Here is a 7,079-nt window from a genome sequence, read left to right as displayed (position 1 = left end):
TCATATTTCCTAAAAAATTTGGTATATCTCACAGCTCAAGACTTTTGAATTTTTTTTCCCACTTCTTTATTAATGTATATTTTAAAAAACATGTAAATAGTAGAATGTATGTTTTTGTAACTGGTCACTCAGTCCTTCTTTACTGAAGAAGGATGAGATGTTACTTAATTATAAATATAGTCACAGATGGATATCTATTCATCTATTCTTCAAAAATGTATTCTATAATCACAGTTCACTGCTTTTATTATCAAAAATACTTAATATTTAACATAAACCTTTTCTTTTGACAACAGAATGAGGACACCTGTTTATTATCCTTTTCATGGTAGTCTTTTTTTTTTTCTCTTGAATAAAACAAAACTATTGTCTTTGAGCTCTCCTCCTTACCTATGCTTTTAAGTTTTCATGTTATTCTTGCGTGCTGTCTGCTATTTTGACTTTACATTTCTTTCTAAGTGGGTCAGATGAAACCGAAATTTATGACAGAAAAATCATGTTCATTCCTAAATGATATTTTCCTCTCTCATAAAGAGAATCATTTCTTCCTCACCACCAGTGGTTACTTTATGGACCACTATGGGCCTCCATCTTCTGAGCAGTAATGTTCCTTAACTGCTTATTCTGTATTTTGTGTTAGTAATTTTACATAAATAAACTATAACGCTGAACGACTGTTAAGTGCTGTTCTTCTTGTTGATTTCAAAACATCTTCATTTTTCAGACTTTAAAATCCAGTCACCTAATGTGTTTGCAAACCCTCTAATTTGGTTTAGTCAGATTTGTTGATGTTGTCAACAAATTTTAGAATATGCTCTGTATTCTACCCATTAACTTAATAGAAGTATTGAACAAAACTGGATCCAGACCAGAAAACTTACGTATTAACCAATCAAAAATTTGGCAGCATTTCATTAATGAGATTTTCAATCAGGTTTGTATCTATCTCCGAGAATTTAATTAATCTAGTTATAGTTCTCTGCCTCAGTTTTAAGAATGTCATCTTAGATAGTTTCAAAACTTTTTTGAAAGAAATACATAATTATTTCCACTGTTTCAATGTTATCTGCTAGGCTAGTTATTCTATCAAAGAATATTTGATAACTACGTCCTCATTTCTTAATGAGATCCAAACTCTGTATAACTGCATACTGAAAATCAGTTATTAATATAAATGGCACTTAAGGTAAAGATATGTATTCACAGGAATAACTCTTGTTTCATATACTCTGCCTTTGTCTTGTCAGTGGCAGTTAAATACCGATAACTTCCAGTAGCTGGATGCAGGCATAATTTTGCAAGGAAAGACCAGACAGCTTAGTGAACAACTTTTATACAAAAAACTTCAACATTTCTTTTTTTTCTCTCTTTCAGGTATTCAGGCTTCCTATAGTCCTCTGTTAAGAATTCACAGAATGTAGTTTATGTTTGTCTTTTACACTGAAATTCAGACAGTTCTATAAATGCTCTGGACTAAGTGTATCAAGGTACTGTAAGGAAAGGATCAAGTAGACATTTATACTGCCGTAACTTTTTACTTAATTCACATGTTTTGCTACATGTGCAGAGAGGAAAACATTTAAGAGTTAAAATTATTGTATTTAAATATGCACAAGCAAATGTACTATTTGCCTATCTTTTCTCTGTCTCTGAAATAATTTACTTTCCTAAATTAAAATATTAAATTAATTCTTGCTGTGAAATATTGGACAAAAAAAAATAGGATGATTTGTGCTTAAATTCTATTGGAGAGCTCAAGCAACATTATTCCTAAAATAAGAAGCAGTAAGATTCACTCATTATTATAATAATAATAATCTTACTACTAATAAAACAGGCATGAAAATAAGTGGGGTTTTTTCCCCAAAACCATTTCAGCTTCCATCCAATTCTGTGGTGTCCAATAAGCACTGAATACATTTGTAATTTAAGTTGACCTGCATGATTCCAGTCTCTAAGGTCAAGAGAGCCAGTTACATTATTTACTTATATAATATGGCATTAAACATACAGTAGAAGTACTACATGACATTCCACAAGCATGAAGACTTATGGAAACTCAGAATTATGTCATATTTCATTAAAAAGACCATTTTATAGACTTGTTAAAATAAAAATTAGAGGATCCCATTTACAGCTGCATTTATATATATAAAAGATATGATGTAGTCCCAAATCAGAAACGGTATTTGTTATTTCCTGTTTAAAGAGATACAAACTACAGTGTCCCCAGATGTTGAAATATCATGGGAAAGTAAAGCAGACAATGTTCAGACAAATTGTGCACTGTTTCAAGTGGTTGGGCAGGGAGGGAAGATTTTGCAAACATATGTATATTTCTGCAGTCATAAAGCCATTAGAGTGTTCCATTCTCTTTGCTGCAATTGTACTTTAGATGGTGCAGCAAGCATGGCATGACAAGGATACCTGAGGGCATAATCAGTGTTATACACAAGGTTTCTGTTCAGTGAGGAGGTCTGCATCTGAGCTGCAAAATTGGTAAATGAGAGAAGGTTGTGTGGAATGTAAACAATCAACCATAAAGCTAGTCAAAGGGTGTTATTCAGAAGATGAGTATGTCTGATACAGACTCTATTTAGCACAACTTACTTTTTAGCCCTGTGCAATTCATCAAGCACGAGCAATTTCTTTTTTTTTTTTTTTCTGCACAATAGAACCATAAATGCACAGTTATAAAAAGAAGGAGATGGTGCACTGTAGTTGAGATATCAGCTAAGGTTGTTTGCTGTTCCATTCAAATATTTTTTTTCAGAACTTTGTAATAAAAATTTACCCCTGGGTTAAACCCTTGAAGCAGTGGCATCTTATTTTAGTATAATTAAAATCAATCAGTTAATTTCTGTTTGATTAATGTAATATATTTGTTCTGCAATATCCCAGTGGCAAATTAAATTTCTATTACATTTGAAAAAAGCTAATTCTAAAGCATAAAAAACATACTTACAAGGGTTGTGGATGCACAGTACTTATGGTATCTTGCATGGTATCTTATCTACATTTGTGAGTTTAATCCTTGCTCTGGATTTGAGTCAAAACTGCACCTAGTGTCTCTACCTATAGGTGAGAAATGACTGAAGGAAAAAATCAGTCTAAATATAATGCCAATAGTGTCATGCTCTCTTATGTTACTGGCTTCAGGTAGTGCTGTGCAGTGACCTTGACAGTCCAGGGACTGCCTCCTGAATCCTTTCTACTCCAATACATGAACTTCTTTTTAAATGGGAAGTCCAGAGAGCACTGAAATTCCCATCTGGTAATGTGGCTCAACAAATTACTTCCGTTTATCTCACAAGAGCCACTTCTGCCTAATAAGACAAGTAGCCCTTACTTCCCCAAGAAGAAAAGAACTTCAAGAGTTTTTTTTTATTATTAGAATGCTGAACAGTCACTAACTATATGAACTTTAACAGAGGCAAGTGCTGGATTTTGCACCTGGGATGGGGCAATGCTGGATATACATACTGACTGGGGAGTAAGAGGCTGAGGATCAGTGGCACAGAAAGAGACCTGTGAGTCCTGGTTAATGGCAAGTTCAGTATAAATCAGTGTGTCCCAGCAGTCAAAAGGGTCAACCATGTTCTGGTGCATGTCAAGCACAGCACTGATAGGTGCCAAGGAAGGTGATTGTCCTGTTCTGCACTGAGATGGTGCTGCCTCACCTTGAATATTATGTGCAGTTTTGGGCATCACAATATAGGAAAGATATAAAGCTGTGATTGTCTGTAGAACTATGAAGATGGTGAATGCTGTAGAGAGGAAGCCATATGAGGAGTGGCTGAAGTCATTTGGTTTGTACAGCCTAGAGAGAATGAGAGACCGAGGAGAGACCTCATTGCAGTCCACAGGTTCCTTACAAGGGGAAGCGGAGGGTCAGGCACTGATATCTTCTCTCTAGTGAGCAGTGAAGTTGTGTCAGGGGACACTTAGGTTGGATATTAGGAAAATGTTCTTCATTCAGAGGGGGATCAAGCACTGGAACAAGTTCCCCAGGGAAGTAGTCATAGCACCAAGCCTGACAGTCCAAGATAATGTTGCAGAATACTCTCAGAGTATTCTGACAAGATGGTGTGATTTTCAGGGTGGTCCTGTGCAGAGCCAGGAGTTGGACTCAGTGATTCTAGTGGGTCCCTTCCAACACAGGATATTCTATGATTTTTCCTCTTATTATTAAAGATACATTCAAAGACTGTCCCAGCCAGTCATCATACGACATTCCTTGAAATTAGCTGTTGATAAACTATTCTACACAGAACTGTATTTTCTCTAGTTCATGTAGGGAATGTACCCATTCATCATTACAGTGCCCCATTTCTAGAACATGAGGGTGACCACACTGCATCAGATCAGAATTTTGTCTCCTAAAATGGTAATAAACAGATACCTAGGAGATAGCTGAAACAGAGAAAACATAAAAAATTTCTCTCTAATACTTTTCCAGTGTCTTGCTAATGCAGCCCAGCAGGCACTTAGCTTTCGTAGTTGCAGCAGCACATTGCTGACTTCAGTTCAACTTGTTGACTCAAAAAAATGATTTGTCTCTTTTCTGTAAACCTTCTTTCTAGGTAGTCAGCTTCCAGCCTGTACTGTTGAATCATATTATTTTGTCCCATGTACAGGACTACCAAAATTGAAGATATTTTAGTCCGCCCATTCCTCTAGTCAGTTGAAAGCCTTTTCAATGGCAGCCAGTCCTTCCGTGTAAAAGCTGTCCTTCTGTCCAGAGACATGCTGAAAATGCAATTTCCTTCATCATGCAGACCATTAATGAGGACGTTGAACAGTATTGACCTCAGCATCAACACTGAGGAATAACTCAGGCTGACATATAATATCTGGCTAACAGCTGGGTTTTGAATTGCTGACAAGTGTTCTTTTAGCATGGCAATTTAGTCAATTTTTCACCCAGCTTGTCATTCCATGTATCCAGACCATTTATTTTCAATACAGCTACAAGAAGGTGTGCTATGGGACATCACGTAAAAAATCTTGGTAACATAGGGCAGGCACTTCTCTTTCCTTGCCCAACAAGAGGATCTTTCTGCTACAGAAGGAAGTCAGGAAGTTTGGTCAGGCATGATCCAGTAAATCGCTATTCTCAGTTGTCCTCTTGTCTTACATATGCCTTGATGTGGTTTACAGGAAGTATTGCTCTCTGATCTTCAGCTGAATAAGGTTAGGAACACTAGTCTACTCCTCCCTGAATTCCTTTTTCTTGCCCATCTTGAACACGAGTGTGACATTAGCATGTTGTGGTGGTTTTTTTGGTGAGTTGGAGTGGGGTTTTTTTGTTTGTTTGTTTTTGTTTTGTGGTGTTTGGTGTTTGTTTTTTGTGGCTTTGTGGTGGTGGTTTTTTGTTGTTTTTGTGGTTTTTTGTTTGTTTGTTTTGTTTTGTTTTGTTTTGTTTTGTTTTTTGTTTTGGTTTTGGTGGTGGTGTTTTTTTGTTTTGTTTTTGTTTTTGTTTTTGTTTTTTTGAGTCACCAGAAACCTTGCCTGACTGTCTCAGCCTTTCAAAAGTTTTAGCAGATGTCTAAGTGTCTTTGGATGCTGGCACTCCTATGTTACTAATTTTAAGCATTAATTTTTAAGAACAAATAGAGTGTTACAATTTACAGACAACGTTCTCAAAGACAGCACATAGCTAGATTTTTACACAGAACTGTTCTTTTGTTTGTTTTTCTCCTGGAATGTGGTTTCATAAAAGACTGCTAATGCTATGATTAACATGTAATATAATTTTCTTAAACAAGCATTTTAAAAGAAACAAAAATAGGAGGAAAGAAAAATGGTTCTTTTTTATCTTCCTGACTTCAAAGATGAAGTCAACTTTCTGATAAGTCAAAGTAATTTTTAAACAGTGGTGTTGGTAAATAATATTCCATTTAAGCTGTCTTTGCCCTTGTATAAAGAAAAAAAGGGTAAGAAAAGGATTATATTTATCTTTCACTTTTTGCATGCTATAGCTACTAAGAAGAAATCAAATGATATTTAAATGAATATGTCTGCAAGATAAATCATACACAAAAAATTTAACTAATATTTTTGATTTTACAATACAGGAGAGAATAAGACAAGCTCTTGGGAATTCTTGAAAGGAATACTTTAATTACTACATGGGAAAGAAGACAATAAAATATTTAGGGAGTTGAATAGTGCAAGAGTCAGTACTGTACAAATTTCTTATAAGTAGCTAGCCGCTCTCACCACATATATATTAGTACTGATATATATGAGTAATTTATTTATGTATATATTGGTAAATCCTCTTCCTATACTCTATTCGCACTTTCTCTGTCTTTGAAATATCCTACCCTTGGATACTGCAAATTAAAAAATTAAAAAATATTAAAGTATATAAAAATTATGCTGAATTTTCTATCCCACTAAGGGAAAAAAACCTGTTTAATAATTGATTAATTAATTTTGCAAAGGATTTTCTTTATTTGTTTAATGATCACTTTACAACTTGATAAGCTAATTGTAATAAGTGTAAATTTTAAAGTGTCTTTAGCTGGATTTGTTTTTCAATGAGTAGGAACAGTTTAAGCTTATGAACAGCTTGTGCCAGAAAAAAAATTAAGGCTCAAAGACTTTGAAAAATGACACTTATGTCAGTCAGTAGCTTAACCGAAAATTATTTGGGAACTGGCTCTTAACTTACAGTGTTCAGCTGTTACAACATGATTATTACCACAACCTCAAAAAACCCCAATTATACTGTGATTTAGTAGTTTTTAATTTTTCCAGGTCTTTATTCTAACAAATTTATTCCTATCTATTCCTATCCAAATCTATTCCTTTCTGTTTAAATAATACATTCCTCTTCTATCACCTTTATTTTGATTTTTCCCACATATTTCAGCATTCTGCCCACATTAACTTAATATACACATAAAGAGTAACTAAGGGTTTTCTGATTAGTTACATTTACAGTGTAATAGTGAACACTAAAAAGTGATTGAGTCTACTGTGTGCACATGTACTAATACAGGTTTTCTTACACTATGGCATTTTCCCTTATTTTCATGTGTTAAAAGTCACATGGTAATTTCCATGTCTAC

Source organism: Empidonax traillii, unplaced genomic scaffold, assembly GCF_003031625.1.
Source record: "Empidonax traillii isolate 1590-97213 ecotype Southwest subspecies unplaced genomic scaffold, ASM303162v1 scaffold88:size1181550, whole genome shotgun sequence".
Lineage (NCBI taxonomy): Eukaryota > Metazoa > Chordata > Aves > Passeriformes > Tyrannidae > Empidonax > Empidonax traillii.
The sequence above is the reverse complement of the archived record's forward strand: the minus strand, read 5'-3'. Positions refer to the sequence as shown.